Genomic DNA, 27,083 nt, shown 5'->3' with positions numbered 1-27,083 from the left:
GTGTGTGTGTTTTGAAGAACTTAAAGCCTGAGGCATTTATTGGCTTCAATAAGGGTGGGCTCACCCACTTTAGCTTTAATGTTTGCTAAATATCTTCATGCTTCTCCCGGCCAATCAAGGAGCAGGTCCTGAGACAGGATTGGCTGGGAATCCTGAAACCCGATAGGCCAGGAGAAGTGACCGCCGGGACACGGGAGGAGATGCAGGGGGGAGCCATCTCCATCCTGTCTTCTGTATATCTGAGCTAATCCCCTTCAGAAGTAGGGATGGGCCGAACACCCCGGTTCGGTTTGCATTCAGAACATGCAAAAAATTTGTTCGCGCACGCAAACACCGTTAAAGTCTATGGGAATCAAAAGTGCTAATTTTAAAGGCTTATATGCAAGTTATTGTCATAAAAAGTGTTTGGGCACCCGGGTCCTGCCCCAGGGGTCATGTTTCAATACAAAAAAGTTTAAACGGCCTTTTTTTGGGAGCAGTGATTTTAATGCATAAAGTGAAATATTTCTTTAAATTTTGTACCCGGGGGGGTGTCTATAGTTTGCCTGTAAAGTGGCGCATTTTTCCCATGTTTCGAACAGTCCCTGCACAAAATGACATTTCTAAAGGGGAAAAAGTCATTTAAAAGTACTCGCGGCTATAATGAATTGTCGGTCCCAGCAATGCACTTAAGTCATTGGGGAAAAAAACAGCATGGGATTCCCCCACATTCCATCACCAGGCCCTTCAGGTCTGGTATGAATATTAAGGGGAACCCCACGGCAAAATAAAAAAATGGCATGGTGATTCCCCCCCCCAAAAAATGGGGTGAATGCTTAGGAATAGCCCCCAAAGTGACCCAGCCCCCTCTGATGCTACAGGGTAGCCATAGGGATGTCCCCATGCATCAGGGGTATGGAGTCACCTGGCGACATCACCATGTGGCCCCACCCTCAGTTATAAAACTGTCACCTGAGAGGCCGGTCATTACGGCGTGTGCCTCCCATGGAGGCAGATCGTTGGTGGCGTGCCTTTTTTTTTTTTTTTTTTTTTTTTTGTGAAATGGTAGGTGTACATTTGTACCCCGTTAACACTTCACACAGGGGGGGAGGTCGGGATCTGGGGGTCCAGATTCTGATAAGCCCCTGTGAACCACCAGGCAAGCGTTGTAGGGATGAGGCCCTTGTCCCCCATCAACATGGGGACAAGGTGCTTTGGGGGGCCACTACCCTAAAGCACCCTCCCCATGTTGAGGGCATGTGGCCTGGTATGGTTCAGGAGGGGGGGCACTCTCTCGTCCCCCTCTTTTCCTGCGGCCTGCCAGGTTGCGAGCTTGGATACGGATCTGGTATGGATTTTTGGGGGACCCACATGCCATTTTTTTAAATTTTGGCATGGGGTTCCCCTTAAAATCCATACCAGACCTCAAGGGCCTGGTATGGAATTTGGGGGGGACCCCACGGAATTTATTTATTTTTTAATTTTGATTCAGGGTTCCCCTTAATATTCATGACTGTGTATTGCCAATACCAACAATTCATTATAGCCGCGAGTACTTTTAAATGACTTTTTTTCTTTCCGTTATCATTTTGCTCTCGGACTGCTCTAAACATGGGAAACATGCGCCACTTTACAGGCACTTTAAGCATTATTAAAATCACTGCTCCTGAAAACGGCTTTTTTTTTTTTTTTTTTTTTTGCATTGATGCATGTTCCCTGGAGCAGGACCCTGGTCCCCAAACGCTTTTTATGACCAGATCAAGCATATAAGCCTTAAAAATTAGCACTTTTTGATTTTCCATATTCGTGTCCCATAGACTTTAATGGTGTATAAACAAATTTTTTGCCTGTTCGCATGTTCTGCTGCGAACCAAACCTGGGACTTAAGAGGAGATGCAGGGGTGGAGCTGCAACCCAGATGGGTTAAGTGTGGGGCTGGTGGATGGGTGAGCGAAGCAGGGACTGATCAAATGAGGGGTCAGGTTTGTTTTGTCCCCTCAAACAATTGAGCACCAGCTGCCACTGGAGTCCAAACTGTCAAGTTAAAAATTCCAATTTTCTCAGCTAATAGGCATGAAAATGTAAAAATCCTGCCTATGAAGGCACAATTCTGTGATGTACAGAAAATGCTGCAGCAGTGCTGATATTTAAAGAGGAAAAGAAGGATTTAACATTGTCAGTAAAATTGCATTTCCTTGCTGACATCGATTTAAAGTGTCCCCTCAAATGCATACTGCATGTGACCCTTGAGTCTGGATGGGATTTTAAGTGGGTACATCGTACAAAAAAGTGATATCCTCCCAGGAAATCCACACCTTACCCTTACCCTTAATCTGAGCATGCTGCCTGGCATCCCCTCTTACCTGAACCATACCCCGGCACACACGCCTTCAACAACGTGAGGATCTCTTGTTAAAGACAAGAGCCTCTTTCCCACAACCCTGGGCCGGTGTTTGTGGGGCTCTGAGGGTGCTTATCAGAATCTGGAAGCAGCCTTTTTAATAAGGGGCCTCCAGGGACCCCCCCCCCCCACATGAACAAATAACTCTACTCATTCACAAGACTCTCAAATGGACACCCAAACTCCCCCCCACCCCCACAAAAAAGTGTCCTTGTAAATTCATCACGCTTATGATGCCCACTAACTTGGCAAAAATACCCTGATCGGCAAATACAATTGCTCACCCAAGGTGGTGACCTTATTGACCATGTATGGTTAGTGCCAATATATGGGCAGAGATGTCGCTGCTGTCCCCGCCCCTTTTTGTTTATAGTAAGGCTCGAACAGCCAAAGGTCGGTCCCAACCTAAGTTTACACCAAACCGTTGGCTCATCTCTACAAAACACATTGTTATCAACATGAAAGCACAATAGGGAGATTACAGTCACTGTAAGAAAAACTTAACCACTTCTCCACTCAAGTTCGTCATATGATGTCCTGGACTTTGAGTGGAGATATCTGCTGCCTGCAGCTGCAGGTATCATTTGGATATCTTTTTTCCAGCGATTCCCTGCACAGTAAAAACACAATCATGGCAGCTGCTCAGCCGCTTGATTTTATTTATTTTTCCCCATTCATCTTTCAGGACAGCACCATAGAGAGAGACACCGGCTCCTCCCCTCTTAGGAAACACCGCCTTCCAATTCAATATTTAAATCTCATCCTCCCAACGGCCCCTCAGTTCAGGGGTTTCCTCCGGTGGGGAGACACTGCTTGGGAACCGTGGCGGATCAGTCAGGGAGGCTAATGCCAAAGATTCTGTCTGAGGAAGAGGGGGAGTCGGGTCTCTCTAGCTTTTTCCCTCTACTATTTTTTTATTCAGTTAGGTAAAGGCTGGGGAAGCCATACTTGCCTGTTTTTAAAAAACTGAATTGGCGCACCTGCACCTCTCTTGGGGAAAGACAGCTGAGGAGGTCCGTGTTTCTTCTGCCCAGGGGGGCTCTGTGGGAAGTGCCTGAGTCTCTCCTGCTTGTTCAAGCAGCCAGTGTTTGAAGCTCTATGGCCGGGTCGGATGACGGGTGATGTCAGTTCCGGCGAGGGCGGGCATTTCCGACGATTCCGCATCTTCCGGTTCCGGACGCGGGGAAAGAAAACGGACCGAGCGTTCGGCTGGTGCGACCCTCTCGTTTGCTGTAGAGTCAGCTGTCGGGGGAAGCGATCGACCACCATCCTCAGCGGACATGTCGGAGACAGGTCTCTAGAACTGCTCCAGGAGACAGTAGCACCAGCCATGCTAAGGTAAGTGGAAACCTGGGGTGGTGTTCCCTTACCTAAATCCTGATAGCTTCACGGGTGTTCTCCCCTCAGTGGTGGTCGGGGGGGAAGGGGAGTGTGTCTGGGACCTTGGTGGTGGTTGGTCCTGGGGGGGACACTCCTGGTGGTCCTCTGTAAAGCACTGGTGGGATTGGGCATTTATGGCGACTCTCTCTTTCTTTTTCAGAAAGCCACAGAGAAAAGCAAGTCACCTCATGGTTCAAAGAAAAAATGCCCCTCTTGTAGAGTTAGTATGGGGGAATCCTGGACCAAGGCACTTTGCAAGGAGTGCATTGATGGATTAGTCAGGGAACAGGCAGCAGAACAGGGTACAGATCTTGCTGCATCCATCAAGGAGCTTTCTAGCACCTTTCAGTCCTTTAAAGCACTCTTTTCTAGCTTCCAGTTGCCGCAAGCCCAAAGCAGTCCTTTACCAGTGCAGCAGAGTGTTACACCTAGCCCAGTGGATACTCCCTCTGTTAGTGGAGAGAGACCAGGGGGCTCCAGAGTGGAAATTGAGGAGGAGCCAGATAGCACCGCTTCAGATTCTCAAAGGGAATCGGATGTGGAGGAGGTGGATGGGGAATCCACAAGAACCTCTTGCTATAAGCTTTCCCTGGACGAAGTGGAGGAGCTCTTGGGAGCTATTCACACCACTTTGGGGATTCAGGAAGAAAAGAAGGTGTTATCACTCCATGACCAAATGTACAAAGGTCTTGGGGAACAAAAAAGGAAGGATTTCCCAGTCCATGATGTATTGGTTGAGGCCATAAAGAATGAATGGAAAGATCCTGAGAGAAAACCTTTCTTTTCAAGGGCTTTGAAGCGAAGGTTTCCTTTTTCAGAAGGGGAGTCTCTAGTCTGGAATAAGACCCCTAGGCTGGATGCTGCTTTTTCTCAGGTTTCCAGGCAAACAAATCTGGCCTTCGAGGACATGGGGGTTCTTGCAGACCCCATGGACAGGATGGACTCTCTTAAAGAAGTCTTGGGATTCATCACAGGGAAACCTTAAGCCTGCCATGGCGGTCACAGTAGTGGCCCGCAACATGGAATATTGGCTTACTCAGATAAAAGCGCACATTGAGGCAGGAACGCCAAAAGAAACTATTTTGGCTTCCTTCCCCATGCTACTTAAGGGTGTAGCGTATATTGCGGACGCTTCCGCTGAATCAGTGCGCATGTCCGCAAGGTCTTCAGCCCTCACTAATTCGGCTCGAAGGGCCCTATGGCTTAAGAGACAGCGCGTCTAAAGTTAAACTCTGTGGAATTCCTCTCACAGGGGATCTCTTGTTTGACCCAGGGTTAGAGACCGTTTTGGACCGGGCGGCCGATAAGAAAAAGGCCTTTCCCATTAAAAAGAAATTTGGGGAGCAGGCTAAAAAAGTTTCCCCCTCAGAAAGTTCGAAGCCCCAAAAGGAGAGCGGCAGAAAAAAGCTTGGGGGCAGAAGGGCAAGGGGCGGGGAGGGGCGATTTTTCGCCCTCCTGAACAGCCCAAGAAGACCCAATGACGGGGTAACCACGGTGGGAGGAAGATTGGGGGGCCTTCCTCCCACAATGGGAGATGATCACCTCCAACCAGTTTGTGTTAGGGATCATAAGAAGAGGTTACCAGCTAGAGTTCTCGGAACCTCCTCAGCACAGACTTCTGGTCACCGAGCTGCCAAAGTGTGCAGAGAAATCGTCAGCTCTTCTATCCTCCCTACAGGAGTTAGAGGAACAAGAGGTGATAGTGAGGGTTCCTGTAGAGGAGACAGGCAGAGGCTTTTACTCCCACATTTTTGTGGTCCGCAAGCCTTCGGGAAAATTCAGGCTTATCATGAATCTGAAGCCTCTGAATGTCTCAATTACCTACAGGAAATTCCGGATGGATTCTATCTATTCGGTGAAAGCGCTTCTTCCCCCAAATTGCTTCATGGCGTCAATAGACTTAAAGGACGCTTATCTGCACATTCCAGTCGCAGAAAGTTACCAGAGGTTTCTCAGACTGGCGGTGAAAACTGGGGAAGGAACGTTTCATCTACAGTTCAAAGCACTCCCCTTTGGACTATCCTCTTCCCCCCCCCGCATCTTCACCAAAGTGATGGTGGAGGTCCTGGCTTTCTTGCAGCTCAGAGGCATCTCGGTAGTCGCATACCTAGACGACCTACTACTGTTTGCTCCTTCCCCGGAGCAGTTGTCCCAGGATCTTCAGGTAGCAAGAGACAGCTTAGAAAGCTTGGGGTGGCTCTTGAACCTGGAAAAATCCAGTTTGGTTCCGGCCCAAAAGGTCACCTTCCTGGGCTATGCATTGGATTCGACAAAACAAAAAGTGTTCCTTCCAGTAGAAAAAATCCAGAAGGTGGACAGAGCAATATTACTGCTCCAGGGCAGCAGTCAGATCTCAGTAAGAAAAGCAATGTCAGCATTGGGCTTACTGACGTCCACGCTTCCAGCAGTTCAGTGGGCAGGGCTGCATTTTCGCCCCCTACAGCTGTTTATTCTGAGTGTCTGGGACCACAGTCCAGCACCTTTGGACTCCCTTTATATCTGTGCCAAGTCAGGTCAAGAGGTCCCTCTGGTGGTGGAGGAAAGGGTCCAATCTCTCACAGGGTCTGGAGTGGGTCCTTCCAGTGTCCAGAACGGTTACGACCAATGCGAGCGGCACAGGGTGGGGAGCACACCTAGATTCCAAGATGATGCAAGGCACCTGGGAAAAAGGACGCAAAAAAGTCCTCGAACTGGAGGGAACTGAGAGCAATAGAGTTGGCTCTCAGAGCTTTTCAGAGAGAACTCCTGGGGCAGCATGTGAGGGTCCGTTCGGACAACTCATCAGCAGTGACCTACATCAATAGGCAAGGGGGAACCAGGAGCAGATCCTTGTGGGGTCTGGCAGAATCCATCCTCAGGTGGGCCGAAGGGAGCATTCTCTCTCTTTCTGCAATACATCTGAAGGGGGAGCAGAACCAAGTGGCAGATTTTTTGAGCAGAAAAATGCTGAAGGAAGGCGACTGGGTCTTGAACCAGGACATCTTCGAGATGATTAATCGGAAGTGGGGGGTCCCCTCTGTGGATCTCTTCGCCTCAAAGGCGAATACAAAAGCTCGTCTGTTCTTTTCCCTAAACAGATGGGACGGAGCAGCCGGGGTGGATGCACTAGCTCAGAGCTGGCGTTTCTCAAAGTGTTATGCCTTCCCCCCTCCTGTAATGATTCCAGCAGTTCTGAGAAAATTTCGGTCAGAACACACAACCCTCATTCTGATAGCACCACACTGGCCAAGGAGGCCATGGTTCTCTCTCTTGAAGAGTCTGACCGTGGAACCTCCCTGGATTCTGCCTATCCGGGAGGATCTTCTCTCTCAGGGTCCAATCTGTTGCCCTCAGGTGGAGCGATGGAACCTCGCAGCGTGGCTACTGAGGAAGAATTGCTGAAGGGCAAAGGTTTCTCGGATCGGCTAGTGACAACTCTCCTAAATTGCAGGAAAAGAGAGACGCAAGCCATTTACCTAAAGGTGTGGAAACGCTTTAATAGTTGGTGCACAGAAAGCTCCTTCGATGTACGAAGTTCTGTAGCAGTATTAGAATTTCTGCAGGCAGGAGCGGACAAAGGATTAGCCCTTAGCACCTTGAAAGGACAGGTATCGGCACTAAGCGTATTCCTGGAAAAGCCGTTGGCTATAGACCCTTGGGTAGCTAGGTTTTTTAGAGCTTTAGGCAGACAAAGGCCAGTTAAAATTTCCCCATTCCCAGTGTGGGATCTTTCTTTAGTGTTACAGACTCTTACAAGGGATCCTTTTGAGCCATTGGAATCCTGTACCTTTAAAGTTGATCACCCTCAAAACGGTGTTTTTGGTGGCGATCACCACAGCAAGGAGAGTGAGAGAACTCGAAGCACTTTCTATTAGGGCGCCTTTTTTTCAGGTTTTTCCGGACCGTTTGATTTTTAAGATGGGTCCGGCCTTTTTGCCAAAAGTGGCCTCTAGTTTTCATAGGGGGCAAGAAATTATTTTACCTACCTTCTGTTCGAATCCTGTGAGGGAACAGGAGCATATTTTTCACAAACTGGACGTTAGAAGGTGCGTCCTTCAGTACTTAGTACAAAACAGTTTAGGAAATCCGATTCTTTGTTTTGTATTTTCAGGGGCTAGGAAAGGGTTCAAAGCCTCTAAACGATCAATAGCCAGATGGTTAAGGTTGGCAATTAGCCAGGCCTATGTAATCGGGGGTTTGGAGCCCCCGGAGGGTATTAAAGCACATTCCACCAGGGCAGTGGCAACTTCTCAAGCAGAGTGGGCTGGTGCTTCTCCGGAGCAGATCTGTAGAGCAGCAACGTGGTCCAGTTTTTCCACGTTTGTGAAGCATTACAGATTGGACCTGCTGTCAGCCAAAGACCAAGCCTTTGGGCGTAAGGTGCTGCAAGCAGTAGTCCCTCCCTAAGGTAAGGTGCTCGCTTATCCTCTCTATGGTGCTGCCCTGAAAGATGAATGGGGAAAAACGGAGTTACTTACCGGTAACATCCTTTTCCAGGAATCTTTCAGGACAGCACTAGTACCCACCCAGGTTATTGTTTATCTATGAGAACTCATCGCATGAGAACGTCAGGTAAGATAAAGATTTGTATGACGTATTCTTGTGTCTCCCCAGCTGGCCGGAGGAACTCGTGAAGAACTGAGGGGCCGTTGGGAGGATGAGATTTAAATATTGAATTGGAAGGCGGTGTTTCCTAAGAGGGGAGGAGCCGGTGTCTCTCTATGGTGCTGTCCTGAAAGATTCCTGGAAAAGGATGTTACTGGTAAGTAACTCCGTTTTTTTTACACCCCACCCTCCCGCCACCCTCTGGTGCTTCTACAGGCTCGCCCATCCAGAGAATGAATTGGCTGGCAGTGGCCGTTTGCCATAAAGCTGATCAAGGACCAGATGGCAAGCTCTGACTTTTGGAGGCCGGGCGCAACATTGTCACTTCTGGCCTTGGCAGATGTAAACACTCCTGTATTTTTAACTGGAAAGCCTGAAATCTTCTTTTTTTTTTTTTTTTTTTTTTCCTCTAGTGGAGAGATGGGAGGTCTTGTAGACCCCAGATCTTGCTGTAAAGAGGACCTGTCATGCACTATTCCTATTACAAGGGATCTTTACATTTTTTGTAATGGGAATTTTCAAGAGTGTAAAAAAAAAAAAAAAAAAAAAAAAAAAAAAAAAATTTAAAGCGCTTCATTCCCTCACACACAGAAGAGAACGCGTACATACGTTGCACACCGCATATGTAAACGGCGTTCAAACCACTCTTGCCGCGAGCATTGAAATGAAAGTAGATTTACAGAGGGTTAGTGCTAGAATTAAACGGGTAACCTGTAAAAAAATTAAATGTCACCTATGGAGGTTAAGTACCAAAGTTTGGCGTCATTCCATGAGTGTGCCCAATTTTAAAGAGTGACATGTAGGGTATCTATTTACTCAGCGTAACATCTTTCACATTATACAAAGAAATTGGGCTAACTTTAGTTTTTTTTTTTTTTTTCCCAAAAGTGTTTTGAAAAATTTCTGCGCAAATACTGCATGACATTAAAAGTTGCAATGACCGCCTTTTTATTCCCTAGAATCTCTGCTATAAAAAGCATATATAATGTTTGGGGTTATAAAAAAATTTAGCAAACAAATGATGCTTTTTACATGTAGGAGAGGAGTGCCAGAATTGGCTTGGGTTAGAAGTGGTAGAAAACCTTTTTGGCGACTTTCATGCTCATCAGCACCCTTGCAGTTCATTGAGAAGTACTCCGTCTGCCACGGTGGAAGATGGGGCTGTAGATTCCTCTGAATGATGTGGCTTGGAGGAGCTGCGCCATTTTTGAAAAGATGACAGTGGGGTGAGGAGAAAGAAACACCCACCTGCTGTCATAAGGGGTAGAGGGGAGATCGGGGGGTGCACTCTAAATATGGGTGTAATGTGTACATGCTCCAAAAGGTGAAATGACCCTTTTTTTTTTTTTTTTTTTAAAGGGGGGCTTCCAGATTCCAAAAAGCCCACCCCCACAACCACCAGCCAAGGTTGGGGGGGGGGGGGGTAGAAGAGGCCCTTGTCATCAACATGAGAATGTTTTGCCTGGGGGGAGGGGGATACTCGTGTTAAGTGCACGTGGCCTGGTATGGTTCAGGAGGCGGAACACTCTTTGAAAATGGATTTTCTTGGGGAGCTCATGCATTTTGTTTTTGTGGTGTGTGTGTGTGTGGGGGTTGTTTTTTTTTTTTTTTTTGCATTGCCACATGTTTGTCAGTGCCAGCACTCTATGCCTTTTTTTTTGTTGGACAACCACTTGCTTATTACTCCCACAAATGGTCAGCCATGGCCAAAAGTTTTCAGACTGACACCAATATTACTCTTCCACAAAGTCTGCTGCCTCTGTTTGTTAGTGGTTTTTTTTTTTTTTTTTTTTTTTTTTGTCAGATGTTATGTTACTAAAATATACTAAAGTATAATTACATGCATTTCATAAGTGCCAAAGGCTTTTATTGACCGTTACATTAGGTTTATGCAAAGGGTTAATATTTGCAGTGTTGACCCTTTTTCAAGACCTCTGCAATTCCCCCGGCATGCTGTCAATCAATTTCTGGGCCACATCCTGACTGGCAGCCCACTCCTCCATAATCAATTAGAGAGAAAACAGGAAGCAGGCGCCTCTTAGTTAAGGCTGTATAGTTTTAATTGACAAAGTGCATCAAAAACACTCACATTTGGGTTTCATTACTCAGGCACAGGTTAGTCTGGTTACACCAATCTCCATCACAGCTTCCAGCAGAGGGTCACATCCTGTGAATCCTTCTCATGGCCGGCGTCCTGACCAGCAGGAATCTTCCAGCATGTGTGTAGAGTCCAAAGCGAGACTTGGAGAGCGGCTGGTGGATTGCAGGGAAGTCCTAAGCGAGGCTTGGAGAGCAGCTGGTGGATTGCAGGGAAGTCCTAAGCGAGGCTTGGAGAGCGGCTGGTGGATTGCAGGGAAGTCCTAAGCGAGGTTTGGAGAGCGGCTGGTGGATTGCAGGGAAGTCCTAAGCGAGGCTTGGAGAGCAGCTGGTGGATTGCAGGGAAGTCCTAAGCGAGGCTTGGAGAGCGGCTGGTGGATTGCAGGGAAGTCCTAAGCGAGGTTTGGAGAGCGGCTGGTGGATTGCAGGGAAGTCCTAAGCGAGGCTTGGAGAGCGGCTGGTGGATTGCAGGGAAGTCCTAAGCGAGGCTTGGAGAGCAGCTGGTGGATTGCAGGGAAGTCCTAAGCGAGGCTTGGAGAGCGGCTGGTGGATTGCAGGGAAGTCCTAAGCGAGGCTTGGAGAGCGGCTGGTGGATTGCAGGGAAGTCCTAAGCGAGGCTTGGAGAGCAGCTGGTGGATTGCAGGGAAGCACTGGAACACAGCATGTGGTGTGATGGCGTCACAGACAATTGCAACGTGTTTCTGAGCATGTGCACTAGGGCGATGTCTGTAGCGCGCTCCTTTAATTGTATAGGCTGTGAACAGCCTTTTTATGTGCCTTGGTGGTGCTGCCACCCAGTGGGGAGAATGGAAATGGTCTCTATACATATACATAGAGGCTTACATATTCTTAAATAAAAAAAAAAAAACCCACTATGAAGGTATGTATATACATATCCCTCAGTATGGTCACTGTATAGCAATATGTAACAATAGCCATGGATCTCCAATGCAAAGATAAATTGGATATTATATAAAAAAATTTTAGCAGAAAATTTATGTTCTAAATAAATTGTTAGCAATGAATCCATACAATGTACTAAATATATAGATATGTTATGTTACCAGCGATGTTTCTGTTGAAATTCACAAACCTTTACATAGCAAGTCACATGTAAAAATCTGAAATCATCAGTTCCAAAAAAATGTAATTAATTAAAAATGAATCCATAAAATGGATGGTGGGGAAAGTAACAATCATAACCGGATGGACTTACTGAAGGGTCGATGTCATTAATACGAACGGTTGCAGCCACAGCAAGCTTCAATAGTTTGTTACCTAAATGTGAGGGTTTTTAATGCACTTTGTCTATAAAACTATACAGTCTTCACTAAGAGGCGTCTGCTTCCTGTTTGTTTTCTCTCCATGTTTGGAGTCGGCTTCGGCTGCCCTGTCTGCATAGACTGTTGTCCTTTTGAGCTGTTAGGCTCTGTGTGAGGAAATTTGTATGGACTCTAATCTCATGCTATATACTATAACCTGTGCCACTATCCATTGTATTTCTTTGCATAACCAATGCTTGCAGTTTATCAGAATTTGTGAGGGGGTGTTTTGTTTTTTTGTTTTTTTTCTCTCAACCTGCCACTTGAGGATTGACCACGTTCTCAATGGGATTAAGGTTTGAGTTTCCTGGCTGTGGACCCAAAATGTCCATGTTTTGTTCCCCAAGACACTTGGTTATCACGTTTTGCCTTTATGAGAAGGTGCTCCATCATAATAGAAGTGGCTTCTTTGTTGCCCTTCTTGACACCAGGCCATCCTCAAAATCTCCTCACTGCGCGTGCCGATGTACTCACACCTGCCTGCTGCCATTCTTGGGTAAGCTCTGCACTGGTGGTGTTCCAATACTGCAGCTGAATTCACTGTAAGAGGAGGTCCTGGCACTTGCTGGGTTTTCTTGGGCGCCCTGAACCCTTCTTCCAGGACCATCTTTAAGGCAGGGCAAAAGCGGCAGCTGCTTTGGGCCCCATCATTGTAGGGCCCAAAGCAGATGCCTCATACTTTCCAACTATTCCAGTCTAAATTGCTTTTTCCCTTGAAGTTTTAGTCCCGTGCTGTGTCCCGATATCTCATTGTGAAGTTCTGTTACTAATGCTGCCCAGCTCTGCCCTATTGCCATGTACAGATGACTCACCTGCATACCCTGTGTTTACATGTAAATCACGGCAGCATTAATATATAAATAGCTGCGGACCAGCGGCATTGATACGTTAATCACTTAAGGACTAGGCTCGTTTTTTTTATTTAAGGTGTTTACATGTTTAAAACAGGTTTTTTTTGCTAGAAAATTACTTAGAAAAAAAAAAAAAAACAATGTTTGGGGGTTCTAACACCCTAGAGAATAAAATGGCGGTTGATGCAATACTTTTTTTCGCACCGTAATTGCGCAGCAGTCTTTTATGTGCACTTTTTTTGGAAAAAAATTCACTTTTTTGAATAAAAAATAAAACGGTAAAGTTAGCCAATTTTTTTTTTTTTTTTTTTTTATTGTGAAATGTTATGCAAATTAAATTTATACCCAACATGTCACTTCAAAATTGCGCCCGCTCTTGGAATGGTGTCAAACTTTTACTCTTAATCTCCATAGGCGACATTTTAAAAAAAATTCTACAGGTTGCATGTTTTGCGTTAGAGGTCTAGGGCTAGAATTATTGCTCTTGCTCTACCGGTCGTGGTGATACCTCACATGTGTGGTTTGACCACCGTCTTCATATGCGGGTGCTACTCACATATGCTTTCGCTTCTGTGTGCTCATTGGGACAGGGCGCTTTAAAAAAAAAAACAAAAAAAACAAAAGATCACTTTTATTCCTATTGCAAGGAATGTAAACATCCCTTGTAATAGAAAAAAAGCGTGACAGGTCCTCCTTAAATGAGATTTGTCCTTAGATCTCATATTTGGACTTTAATGCAAAAAAAAAAATTATGCCTTTTAGGGGAAATGGTATGGTATGGAGATGGGTGGGGGCTATCTTGGCCTCACTCGTCTCCATACCGAGGAATTGACAGGTCCTGATCACCTCCGCCGCTACCGATGGCTCCGGAGAGCGGCGGGAGGGGGGTGGCACCTCTCCCGTCGCTAATAACGGTGATCTCGTGCCGAACCCGCTGCGGAGACCACCATTATCGGAAACACAACCGGCTCCTGTAAAGGTGAATACCTCGGTTGTGGCAGCAGCTGCTGCCGTTACCGAGATATCCACCTTCAAAGTGCTGACTAGGGATGAGCCGAACACCCCCCGGTTCGGTTCGCACCAGAACCCGCGAACGGACCGAAAGTTCGCACGAACGTTAGAACCCCATTGACGTCTATGGGACTCGAACGTTCGAAATCAAAAGTGCTCATTTTAAAGGCTAATTTGCATGGTATTGTCCTAAAAAGGGTTTGGGGACCCGGGTCCTACCCCAGAGGACATGTATCAATGCAAAAAAACTTTTAAAAACGGCCGTTTTTTCGGGAGCAGTGATTTTAATGATGCTTAAAGTAAAAAAAAAAAGTGAAATATTCCTTTAAATATCGTACCTGGGGGGTGTCTATAGTATGCCTGTAAAGTGACGCGTGTTTCCCATGTTTAGAACAGTCCCTGCACCAAATGTCATTTTTAAAGGAAAAAATCTCATTTAAAACTGCTTGCGGGTTTAATGTAATGTCGGGTCCTGGCAATATGGATGAAAATCAGTGAGACAAACGGCATGGGTACCCCCCAGTCCATTACCAGGCCCTTTGGGTCTTGTATGGATATTAAGGGGAACCCCGCACCCAAATTAAAATAAGGAAAGGTGTGGGGCCACCAGGCCCTATATACTCTGAACAGCAGTGCAAACAAGACAGGGACTGTAGGTTTGTTGTTAAGTAGAATCTGTTTGTAATTTTGAACATTTTTAACGTGTTTAGCTCCAGCCAAAAAATCTTTTCTAAGCTTTTTGGAAAACATAGGGAAGGGTTATCACCCCTGTGACATTTGTTTTGCTGTCTTTCCTCCTCTTTAGAAGATTTCACCTCACTTTTTTGTCCCAATGAAAAATGTTTTTTGAAAATTTGGGTTTTTTTGTGGAACAAGGATTGGAAAGCATCAGTGGAAAGGAGAAATTGTTTTCCCATATTAACTCTTACAGGAGAGAATTTCCCTTCCTAGGGGTAGATTTCATCTCACTTCCTGTTGTCTCCTTCCGTTTGCAAGTAGGAGTCATTTGTAAGTTAGATGTTTGAAAGTAGGGTCCTGCCCTATATACTCAGCAGAAATTTGGGCCTTAGGTATTGCTGTGGCCACAACACTGTAAGCCCTCACAGGGCCCTGCTGTGAAATATTAGATCAAGAATTGTAATTACATGCCCCTGTTGAACAGGAGCTGAAAAATTAGGCCTTAGGCACTGGTGCTGGTGCCACAACACTGCAACCCCTCACAGACACTCTAGTTGGAATGCAGGAACGAGCCCTGCTGCAAAGTATTACATCAAAAATTGTAATTACACGCCCCTGTTAAACAGGGGCTGAAAAATTGGGCCTTAGGCACTGGTGGTGGCGCCCAGAACCAAAAATGTTCTTACAAGCTATCAGCGTGATGATTGAGGAGGAAGAGGATAATTACTCAGGGATAGTCACTCAGCATCAGCATAGGCAGTCTTTGAAGGGATCTGAGATTTCAAAAAAAATTATTCGGTTACATCAGCATCAGGTGCTTGGTAGCTGGTGGTGATCCAAGACTCATTCATTTTTATGAAGGTCAGCCGATCGACCGAGTCGGTGGACAGACGCACCCTGTGATCGGTTACCACGCCTCCAGCAGCACTGAATGTGCGTTCCGAAAGAACGCTGGATGCAGGACAGGCCAGTAGCTCAATTGCATACTGTGCAAGCTCTGGCCAGTGATCCATCCTCAAGACCCAGTAACCCAGAGGATTTTCGGTGGGAAAGGTGTCCAAGTCTGATCTTGCCCCTAGGTATTCCTGCACCATATAAAACAGACGCTGGCGATGGTTGCTGGAACCGATCATACCTTGGGGCTGCGGACCAAAAAATTGTCTGAACGCATCGGTCAGACGGCCACCTTCTCCACCGCTCCTTTGACTGACCGAAGCCTCAGCAACACGTTGTCCAGAAACAGGAGTTTGTAACCTCCCAGTCTCTGGGAACGCGTTGCACAGACCTTTCTGCAAGGCCTCCCGAAGATGTTTCATCCTCTGCTCCCTCTGCGATGGCAAGATAAGGTCCGCAACCTTACCCTTGTAACGTGGATCAAGGAGGGTTGCCAGCCAGTATTGGTCCTTCTCCTTGATACCACGAATACGAGGATCCTTACGCAGGCTTTGCAGGATCAGGGAGGCCATGCAGCGTAGGTTTGCTGAGGCATTCGGTCCGGAGTCCTCTGGGTCACTAAGAACGACATGGTCCGCAGCCACCTCCTCCCAGCCACGTACAAGTCCATGTGTTTCTTGGGACTGATCCCTTAAAGACTGCTGCTGATGCTGAGTGCCAGGCTCCACCTCCATACTGACACAATCTTCCTCCTCCTCCTCTTCCTCCTCGTCCTCTTCCTGTGTGATCGGCGGGCACGCAGGAACACTGTCTGGATAAAGGGGGCCTTGAGAGCTAAGGAAGTCCTCCTCTTCCTGCCTCTGTTCTGCCTCAAGTGCCCTGTCCATTATTCCACGCAGCGTGTGCTCCAACAGGTGGACAAGGGGGACAGTGTCACTGATGCATGCACTGTCACTGCTCACCATCCTCGTGGCCTCCTCGAATGGTGACAGGACAGTGCATGCATCCCTGATCATGGCCCACTGGCGTGGGGAAAAAAAACCAAGCTCCCCTGACCCTGTCCTGGTGCCATAGTCGCACAGGTACTCATTGATGGCCCTCTGCTGCGTGTGCAGCCGCTGCAGCATGGCCAACGTTGAGTTCCACCTGGTGGGCATGTCACAGATTAGGCGGTTCTTGGGCAGGTTAAACTCCTTTTGGAGGTCCGTCAGCCGAGCACTGGCATTATATGACCGGCGGAAATGCACACAGACTTTCCTGGCCTGCCTCAGGACATCCTGTAAGCCCGGGTACCTGCCCAAGAACCGCTGCACCACCAAGTTAAGGACGTGAGCCAAACAGGGCACATGGGTCATTTGTCCCTGTCGGAGGGCAGAGAGGAGGTTGGTGCCATTGTCGCAAACCACCATTCCTGCCTTAAGTTGGCGTGGCGTCAACCACCTCTGAACCTGCCCCTGCAGAGCTGACAAAACCTCTGCCCCAGTGTGGCTCCTGTCCCCCAAGCACACCAGCTCAAGCACCGCATGGCATCTTTTGGCCTGCGTACTTGCGTAGCCCCTTGAACGCCTACGGAGCACCGCTGGTTCCGAGGAAGAGGCCATAGAGGAAGAAGAAGAGGAGGGGGTGGAGGAGAGAGGTGTGTCACAATCAGCATTTTGGAGGCGTGGTGGCGGAACAACCTCCAACACTACTGCACCTTGTCCTGCATCCTTCCCAGCTGCCAGCAGAGTCACCCAATGCGCCGTGAAACTTAGGTAACGTCCCTGTCCATGCCTGCTGGACCATGAGTCAGCGGTAATATGCACCTTACCGCTGACCGCCCTGTCCAGCGAGGCATGGACATTGCCTTCCACATGCCGGTAGAGAGCCGGAATCGCCTTCCGTGAGAAAAAGTGGCGTTTGGGTACCTGCCACTGAGGAACCGCACATTCCACAAACTCACGGAAGGGGGCAGAGTCTACCAACTGAAAAGGCAGCAGTTGAAGTGCTAGCAATTTTGCCAAGCTAGCATTCAACCGCTGGGCATGTGGATGGCTGGGAGCAAACTTCTTTCGGCGGTGCAGCAGCTGGGGCAGGGAAATTTGCCTGGTACAATCTGACGTCGGTGTACCAAAAGCAGATTGCCCACAAGTACTTGGCTGTGACACACCTAATTCTATACCTTCATTCCTCTCACTGCAGGTCTCAGAGAGGACTGAAGGTCTAGTGGGGTTGGAAATCTCAGCTGATGAGGAGCAAGGAGAGATCCTCTTTGTTCTTTGGTGTGGGTCTTTTAGATACGCTTGCCAACGAACTGCATGGCAGGTCAACATATGTCTGGTCAAGCATGTGGTACCCAAGCGGGAGATGTTTTGGCCACGCGAGATACGCTTGAGACATATGTTGCAAATAGCAGCGGTGCGATCTGATGCACTCGTCTCAAAAAAGGCCCACACCAAAGAACTTTTTGAATAACGCGCAGAGACTGCAGCGCCCTGCACATGTGGAGCTTTGGGGTGTGATGCAGTCAATGTGCTGCCCTTAGGCTGGCCCCTGGAGGGCATCCTGCCTCGTTGGTGATGTGCCGCCGCCTCCTCCTCCTCCTCCTCCTCCTCCTCCTCCTCCTCCTCCTCCTCCTCCTCCTCCTCCTCCTCCTCCTCCTCTCTCCTATCAGGCACCCACGTTGAGTCAGTGACCTCATCATCCCCTCCCTCCTCATCACTGGAGCAAACCTGGCAGTATGCTGCAGCAGGGGGAGCATGACTGCCAGATTGCTGTCCTTCTTGGGCACCCCCTCTGTCCGTGCTCATGTTACTGCCTTCATCGAGCTCAGTATCGTCATCAGAGCCTTCCAAACGCTGGGCATCCTCCTGGAGCATGTACCCAACACTGTGGTCAAACAGTTCGAGGGAATCCTCATGAGGACATGGTGGAGCTAGGGAAGGAGTCACTGATGACATTGAGCTGAGGGAAGAGGCCGCTGCTTTGCCAGACAAAGCACCCTGGGCATGGGTGAGAGAGGATGAGGAGGATGAGGACGGCTTGGTCATCCACTCGACCAAGTCTTCCGCATGTTGCGGCTCAACACGGCCAGCTGCCGAAAAAAAGGCCAAGCGTGTCCCATGGCCACGTGCTGATGAGGATGCACCGTCTCCACGACCAGCACTAGACACAGAGCCTGCTTGCCCTCTCTTATTGGCTTGTGACTGTCTGCCTCTCCTTCTTGGCCTTCCAGACATACTAATGGCCTGTAGCTGCACTAAGCTGGGATAGAACACCTGTAATTTTCTTCAAGTAGCTTTATATACTGTAACCAGACAAGCCTGCCTGTCAGTAGGAAGATAACAGGAACGGATCTAGCTGAACACTGTGAGCAGGACGCACTGCACTAAATGTAAATAGCAGGAACGGATCTAGCTGAACACTGTGAGCAGGACGCACTGCACTAAATGTAAATAGCAGGAACGGATCTAGCTGAACACTGTGAGCAGGACGCACTGCACTAAATGTAAATAACAGGAACGGATCTAGCTGAACACTGTGAGCAGGACGCACTGCACTAAATGTAAATAGCAGGAACGGATCTAGCTGAACACTGTGAGCAGGACGCACTGCACTAAATGTAAATTGCAGGAACGGATCTAGCTGAACACTGTGAGCAGGACGCACTGCACTAAATGTAAATAGTCTAGAAGATAACAGGAACGGATCTAGCTGAACACTGTGAGCAGGACGCACTGCACTAAATGTAAATAGCAGGAACGGATCTAGCTGAACACTGTGAGCAGGACGCACTGCACTAAATGTAAATAGCAGGAACGGATCTAGCTGAACACTGTGAGCAGGACGCACTGCACTAAATGTAAATTGCAGGAACGGATCTAGCTGAACACTGTGAGCAGGACGCACTGCACTAAATGTAAATAGTCTAGAAGATAACAGGAACGGATCTAGCTGAACACTGTGAGCAGGACGCACTGCACTAAATGTAAATAGCAGGAACGGATCTAGCTGAACACTGTGAGCAGGACGCACTGCACTAAATGTAAATAGCAGGAACGGATCTAGCTGAACACTGAGCAGGACGCACTGCACTAAATGTAAATAGCAGGAACGGATCTAGCTGAACACTGTGAGCAGGACGCACTGAACTAAATGTAAATAGCAGGAACGGATCTAGCTGAACACTGTGAGCAGGACGCACTGCATTAAATGTAAATAGCAGGAACGGATCTAGCTGAACACTGTGAGCAGGACGCACTGAACTAAATGTAAATAGCAGGAACGGATCTAGCTGAACACTGTGAGCAGGACGCACTGCATTAAATGTAAATAGTCTAGATAGAAGATAACAGGAACGGATCTAGCTAAACTGAATACAGTGTATATATATATATATATATATATATATATATATATATATATATATATATATATATATATATATATATATATATGCAACACCTGGGATGCATATATATACACAATACACTGTAAGTGCAGCTAACTGACTGACTGTTCTGCCTAATCTATCTAACTCAAATCAAATGACACTGTCTCTCTCTCTCTCTATCTCTCAGCACACCGGAACACACACTACACAGGGCCGTCGTGCAGGCGGCCTTATATAGTGTGGGGTGTGTACTAAATCCCCTGAGCCATAATTGGCCAAAGCCACCCTGGCTTTGGCCAATTACAGCTCTCTCTACTAACGGCGCTGTGATTGGCCAAGCATGCGGGTCATAGTGCATGCTTGGCCAATCATCAGCCAGCAATGCACTGCGATGCCGCAGTGAATTATGGGCCGTGACGCGCCACACGAATTTAGCGCGAACGGCCCATAACGTTCGCAATTCGGCGAACGATCGAACAGCCGATGTTCGAGTCGAACATGGGTTCGACTCGAACACGAAGCTCATCCCTAGTGCTGACGTATGTGTACAGGCGCCGGTCGGTAAGTGGTTAATGGAGGTGGCATTTAGATGTATATCATGCCCCCCTGAGGTCATATCCACCATCACTTCTGCTGAATCCTGCCCACTGGGGAGGTAAAGGGACATGCTTGAAAGTCCTGCCTACAACTGTGGTCATTCAGCCCAACATCAGCCTGTTCTGCAAAGGTAAGCAAATTGGAGATGGAACCCTTTACAAAATAAGATGGAGCCACAGCACTGAATTTTGGAGCATGTGAATACCTTTCAGCCGATGTGTGAGGGCATCATTAACAATTAATGGAACTGCTGTGTATCTGCTAAAGGGCAGCACATTTCTGTGGTGTCAGGAAAGCGATTTTGCATGGATTCCCAACACACTATGCAATCCTTTCATTCACACTAGTGGCCAGTGTTAAGGTCCTCCTTAAATGTAAATCCCTCCTTACTTTGGTGGTTACTGTGAATGCTCCTATTACATTAGTGGTCAGTGTAAATCCCCATTACATTGGTGGCCACTGTAGAAACTCCTCTTCATATTGTTAATTGGTAAAAAATCCAAACTTGCATTTGTGGTCAGTTTTGAATCCTCCCTTTATATTGGTGGTCCATATAGAAGCCCCCTTTAAATTGGTGGTGAATGTAACCCCCCCCCTTACATTGGTGGCCAGTGTAGAAATCCCCCTTTATCTGTAAAATCCCACATTACATTACATTGGTGGTCAGTTTACATTTCCCTTTACATTGGTGGTAAGTGCAGAATTGCCCTTACACTGGTGGTCGGTGCAGAAGTGTCACCTTACATGGAGGTCATTGTATATTCCCCCTCACATTGGTGGTCAGTGTAAATTTCCCATTACATTGGTGGTCAGTGTAGATTCCCCCACCATATACTTGCGAAAGATTTCCAGCTTTGCTCTACATGATTCAGAATTTGCCACAGTGTTCTGTCTCCTAACTAATCCCACCCCCCCCCCCACCACTGATCCCATCAACCTCCCAGCGTTGCCACTGATCACCCCCCTCCCCCAGCATTGCCATTGATCCCAGGAGTCCTAGGGTTTTTTGACTATTGATGGGTCCCCTCACCTCCCCAGTCCATGGTGTGCAGGCAGTGAGTGCTATAAACTTTAGTAACCAATTGGTGAGCAGTAATGATGTGCACTAACCTCTTCCAACCAATCATTAAGTGGTAAGGATATGCAGTAACCTCTAGCAACCAATCAGTGAGCAGTATTGATGTACAGTAATCTCTAGCAACTAATCAACAAGCAGAAGTTATGTGCTGTAACCTCTAGCAAAAAATCAGTGAGCCATAATGTGTGCTGTAACCTCTAGCAGTCAGTGAGCGGTAATGATACGCTGTAATGTCTGGCAACTAATCGCAATTGCTGCCTGATCTGATTCAGTAAACGGAGTCTAACTGATATTTATTGTATGTCTCAGAGCAGGTGGAGAGAGAAATTGCATGGAGGGGGGCTCCAGAAAATGTTTGCCCAGGGCCCAATCAATATTAAAGACGGCCCTTCCTTCTTCACAAATGCAGTTGAAGTGTTTATTCACGGGATTAAGTTCATTTTCATAGAAGGACTTTGCAATTTATCTGATCGCTCTTTAGAACATTCTGGAGACTGCAAATTGCCATCATAGAAACTGAGGCAGCAGACTTTGTGAAAATGTAATATTTGTGTCATTCGCAAAACTTTTGGCCACGGCTGTAGAGCATAGCCTCCCAAGAGTTCAATGGGGTTCACTGAATTTTGAGTACGATTTGCAAAACTGTTCATAAACTGAACCTAGGCTTGTTCCATCATTACTATTTGAGTACAATGGGTTCATTTTTAATGTGTTGGTTTTTTTTTTTTTTTCTTTAGACTGTGAAAAGAACAGCTGAATACTGTAGGGATCACCAGATTCCCTTTCCAGTAAATACCAACGAACGTTATGAGCACCCTCCAACTAAAAGCTGCTACATCTTTGAAGGAGATGGACATGAGACGCCCGATGTGATGCACTTTCCTCTGTTCAACACCCAGACTTGTGGAGGTGAGTTTACAGAGTAAAGTCCTGTAATAAGACTTGTGTATTCATGGAGTTGTCTCACTCTCTGTATTATGAGCTTGATGGATGCTATAGGCTGCATATTACATACAGGGCTTTTTTTCTCAAATAGGGGCAGAAACCCCCCCCTTCTAAGTCACCCCTTTTTACTACCCACCTCCGAGCACCGTCCCTTGGTTCCACCCACTACCCACCTCCCAGTACCACCCCTTTTAGAGAATAGAAGTATCATTCTGTGGCGCTAATAAATTTGTATAGAATTTATTAGCAGCAAAATGGATCCCCCAGCAACAATAGCTCCCTCATACAACAATGCCCCCCACAACAAAAATCCCCCCCCCCCAGCAACAATAGACCCCCAGCAGCAACAGCAAATTTCCCAGCAGCCAGCATCAATAGACATCTCTCTCAACAGTAGATAACGCTCAACAACAATGGACCCCCCTCCCAGCAACAATAGATCCCCCAGTGGCAATCATCAATATACCCTCCAGCACACCCCCAGCACCCTTTTGCCATTACATAAATTTAGTGCTGGAGGTGCCGGAACTGTTCCCCCCTGAAAAAAGCAATGCTTGCATAGTTCCAGCTTGGACCAATGCAATTCTGTATATGTCATACCCGTCTGATCGCTTTAGAAGCTGGTAATCACTGTAGTAGACACCACTACTACCAGTGGCGGCCACTCATGCAGGGGTGCCATCCCCCTAATCTATGTGGCCGGCCCCTAATCTACATGCAGGGCACCAGACACATGGATTCCAAGACTGGATGGATCAGCTTTGCTCATAGTGAATGGAAGCCAATGGCTACTAGGAGAACAAATGCCGAGCTGCTGGACGACACAGAACAGCTTGGTGTCTTATCAGTAACTGTGATGACAATGTGTTTCGGGTGTGTATCCCCCTTTATCAAGCCTTGATGAAGGGGGGACACGCTCCTGAAATGCATTGTCATCATGGTTAGTATTGCAACATTCCATTTTTGTTCCCATTGACATGAACTGAACTAAAGCACAGAAATGTAGGCTTTCTTGTGAATAAACTATAAATGTTTCATTAAAAAAAGGTTGTCAAAATATATGCAGGCCTGTTTTGAAAGATACCGGAGAAGTTTTTTTTTTTTTTTGGTATAAAAATCTCATTGATATTTCCATTGTTCTTTATTTCATTACACAATCTGATGCACATTTCTTTCAGAGGCTGAAAATCTATACAGACTAAACAAGAAGTATACTGCACGTGTTCCTTTATATGACACATCTATGATAAATGAATTGCTGGACATAGCAAAGCAAAACGTGGAGAGCAACATGGAGGAGATCCGAGTCAAAATACAACAATGTGTTTGGAGGAGTAACAAGAAGGAGATGTGGCGTAACAAGAGGGAGATGTCCTAGACCTAATGGGCAATGTCCGCAACTTTGCATAAAATCTTTAGAGGACCATTAAGACAAACTAATAAAAGTTGTTTTCAAAGAAATTTGCTGAATTATTTAGGATGTATATGTTCAAAATCCTCAGGATCCCATTGACAAAGTTGTATAAATGAATATTTGAATGTGACCAAGTACCACTAGATATACTTTTTCTGTATGCAATTGTAAGATGGACATCTTGGGTTCTGACACTGGTGGTTGGGGGTTATCAGGCATATCCACCTATTTTCCTGGCAAGGGTCTTTTGGTAAGGGGTTCCAATGTTTATCTAAATGTATTTCAATATTACAAAATCAAGTATTGTATCTGGTAATAAAATTTTTACTTTGTTAAAATACCATGTTTGTCTCCTTTCTGTACATAGGATAGGAATGTATATTAAAGGTTTATGCTGTAATAGTAATATTCGGCTGTGGGTGTGTTTTGGTTAAAGCGAGAGGGTTTTGCAACAACTTCTAAAACTGTAACTGTCCCAATGGAGTTTTGGCCCTAGAATGTATCTCTTTGGGACTACTTAACCACTTCAGCCCCGGAAGGATTTACGCCCTTCCTGACCAGAGCACTTTTTTTGCGATTCAGCACTGCGTCACTTTAACTGACAATTGTGTGGTCGTGCGACGTTGTACCCAAACAAAATTGTTGTCTTTTTTTTTTTTTCCCCACATAGAGCTCAGTTTAGGCCGATATGTATTCTTCTATTTTTGCTAAAAAAAAAACGAAAAAAGTGTATATCGATTGGTTTACACAAGTTATAGCATCTACAAAATAGGGGATAGATTTATGGCATCTTTAAATCAGTAATGGTGGAAATCTGCTGCAGCAGGAGCCAATGGTTCTCACTGCTGCACCTGTGTACTGTGTGAATAGAGCGAGAAGAGCACTGCTGAAGATGGGCACAGTGCTGAATCAAAAGAGGAGCCAGGCATGTAAGAGGGGCTGGGGGAGCTGATCATTGGAGGTTTTTTACCTTCATGCAGATCATGACTTGAAGTAAAATACTTTGGTCTTTAGAGCCACTTTAAGTTGGAAGTCAAGTGATCCTTTGCTCCAAAAATTTCACTTTTCACATAGATGGGTATGAAAGGTGCCCATTACAGTTTCCTTTTATCTTCACAAAAAAAAATATATATTTTTTAAATGTACAGAGGTATTAACATAAAATCTGAACTGAGATGAAGAAACAATATTTTGAGGGGCCATGTGTTCTGGTTGCCAATGGCCATCTAAGTGAGCAGCTTTGCTTCTAAATGGCTCCAAACTGGTACTAATCCCCCCTCACAGCTCACTGAAAAAACATTCCCTGCACTTATGGAAGGGAGGGAGTTCAAGGGAGGAGAGGGAGATGTATGGTCCTAAAGGGAACAGAAGTTCAGACCTCAGAAACGGACCCTTCTGCTTTTGCTTAGTGGGAGAGCCTCTAAATGCTGCAGATCTGTATATCAGGAGCTGCTTTCTGGCATTGAGCTTATCTCCAAATTCAGAAAGGAACCAAGAATCAGTCTACTATACACAGAAAATAATGAGACCTAGAACCGTTTCCTAGACTGTAACAAAGTATTGCACTCACTTGTATTTGTACCCAGACTTGCCACTAATGTGAACAGCCTTGCAAGTAATTAGCCATTGGCGTCGCTACCTGAATCTATGGAGAGGAGTCTTTTTATTGTGCTGGTTCCCAAGTGCTTCATATTGGCCAATTTCCCTTCTGAATGTCAATGCGAACATTGTTGCTAAGATTTTGGCTAGTCTCCTCTCTAAAGGGTTTGAGGATTAGATGTATGTTGACCCAACAGGGCTTATGCTAGGCAAGGGCTTCCTCTGTGTCTCCTCCCCCTCCTTGGCTAATAGGATTGCTTCTCCTCTTGGCCAACCAGGTGATAGGTCTCAGGATCCACCTCCTGATTGGCTGGGTGGAGAATTGGGAAGGAAATATTGACTATTTGCTATTGTGACACAACTGGGTGGGCTTGGGGCATAGAGCCTCTAGCTCTAATCACGTGTGTCTAAAAAAAAAAAAATAAATAAAAAAACTCTATTGAAATTCATGTGTCTGCCACCCTGCATTTAGATTGGAGGGACGGATTAGGGGGGCGGAGCCCCTGTGTGAGGGACCGGAGCATGCATTTGTGGGCAAGCACAGGCGGGCGGGGCACTTTTTTTTTTTTTTTTTTTTTTTTTAAATCATTTTCACACTGGCTTTTTTATTTTTTTTTTATCAACTTTATTGCTGACTGCATGCAAAATTAACATTCAAAGTCCACCATACATGTGCAAGGTTATTCCTACTCCTAACTACAGGCTTGTGCTGTCCCAGCATACCTGCAAAGATGAAGTCAGAGCACTTACCTGAGCTCGTCTGTATGCTGGAGCTTGTACACGAGCATTAGCTGCGCAGGACTGAGCATTAGCTGAATTGGTTTCCTGACACCCAGCACTTACTGACACACCCTGGTATATTTCAAAGAACTTATTAGGCCAAGTGTAATCTAAATGAAGAGAAGATTAGCAAGTCTAGTTATGCAAACCATCAATAAGACAATAACATTACTCTGAGAGATATGGCTAATCATCTACAGTATTCTGACTTGGTAACTAAAATAACTGAATTGCTTTTACCTAGCAACAGTATATAAAGACACTTCTAACCTGTTATTAGTATATATGTTATAGTCCCAATTTTATCCCACTGGCCAGTAAATGATGAAAAAAAAAACATTGGCCAGCAATGTTGGGGCCCTTGAAGAAAGCCCAACTATTCCCAACTGAATAACTTGTTAATGTCAGTCTCCCACCGGACCCTGAGTGCCCTCTTCTGGGTCTCCAGACATGTGCTCTTATTCAGTTCAAGCCCGCAGACAGGGATAGGAGTTGCTATGATTTCTTTTTCAATCCTGCAGAGACAGTCCACCTTTTGCTTCCTTACCAATGGTGGGAATGCTCTGTAGTGCAATCTGATCTCGCCAGGTATCCAAATCACACTTCACACCTTTCCAGGGAGAAAGTTCCCATCTCTGAGGCAAAGTCCTGTGCAATGAGCAGAGTTGGTTTTCTTAAAGATGGCTGCTGCACTTCTGTATTAATGAATATTCAGTTTAACCCTGTCCACACTGCAGAAGGATAATACAGCAGCAACAAAGGAAGAAGTTCCACAGCAGTTATCAGCTATATTACAAGGTACAAACATACCCCATGCCACTTAGTTATACTGTGAGCACACCTGAACAGTAACCTGACATAGTCTAAAAGGCATGAGTGTCAGACAGGCATTTGATCCAGTAGTGTCGCTATGGGAGTGCACACAGGTGGCAACCGGATGACACCCACAAGAGGGGTGACACCCAAGCCTCGGCACTGCTGTTATTCTTTCTGGTGGGATGGGGACAGTAATGGGGTTACTAAGGATATTAATGGGGGGTGAGGACAGTATTAGGACAAGATTTGGGTCACTGAGAACAAAAATGGGGGGAGAGCCTCACT

The 27,083-nt window shown here is 46.4% G+C and overlaps 1 pseudogene; it reads left to right on the top strand.

Annotated features, from left to right (window-relative positions):
* LOC141128939 (cytosolic phospholipase A2 gamma-like) overlaps positions 1-23,857 on the top strand; it is a 99,827-nt pseudogene extending 75,970 nt beyond the window's left edge.
* Positions 23,858-27,083: the final 3,226 nt, after the last annotated feature.

Source organism: Aquarana catesbeiana, linkage group LG01 (genome assembly GCF_042186555.1).
Source record: "Aquarana catesbeiana isolate 2022-GZ linkage group LG01, ASM4218655v1, whole genome shotgun sequence".
In the NCBI taxonomy this organism is placed as follows: domain Eukaryota; kingdom Metazoa; phylum Chordata; class Amphibia; order Anura; family Ranidae; genus Aquarana; species Aquarana catesbeiana.
The sequence above is the reverse complement of the archived record's forward strand: the minus strand, read 5'-3'. Positions and strand labels throughout refer to the sequence as shown.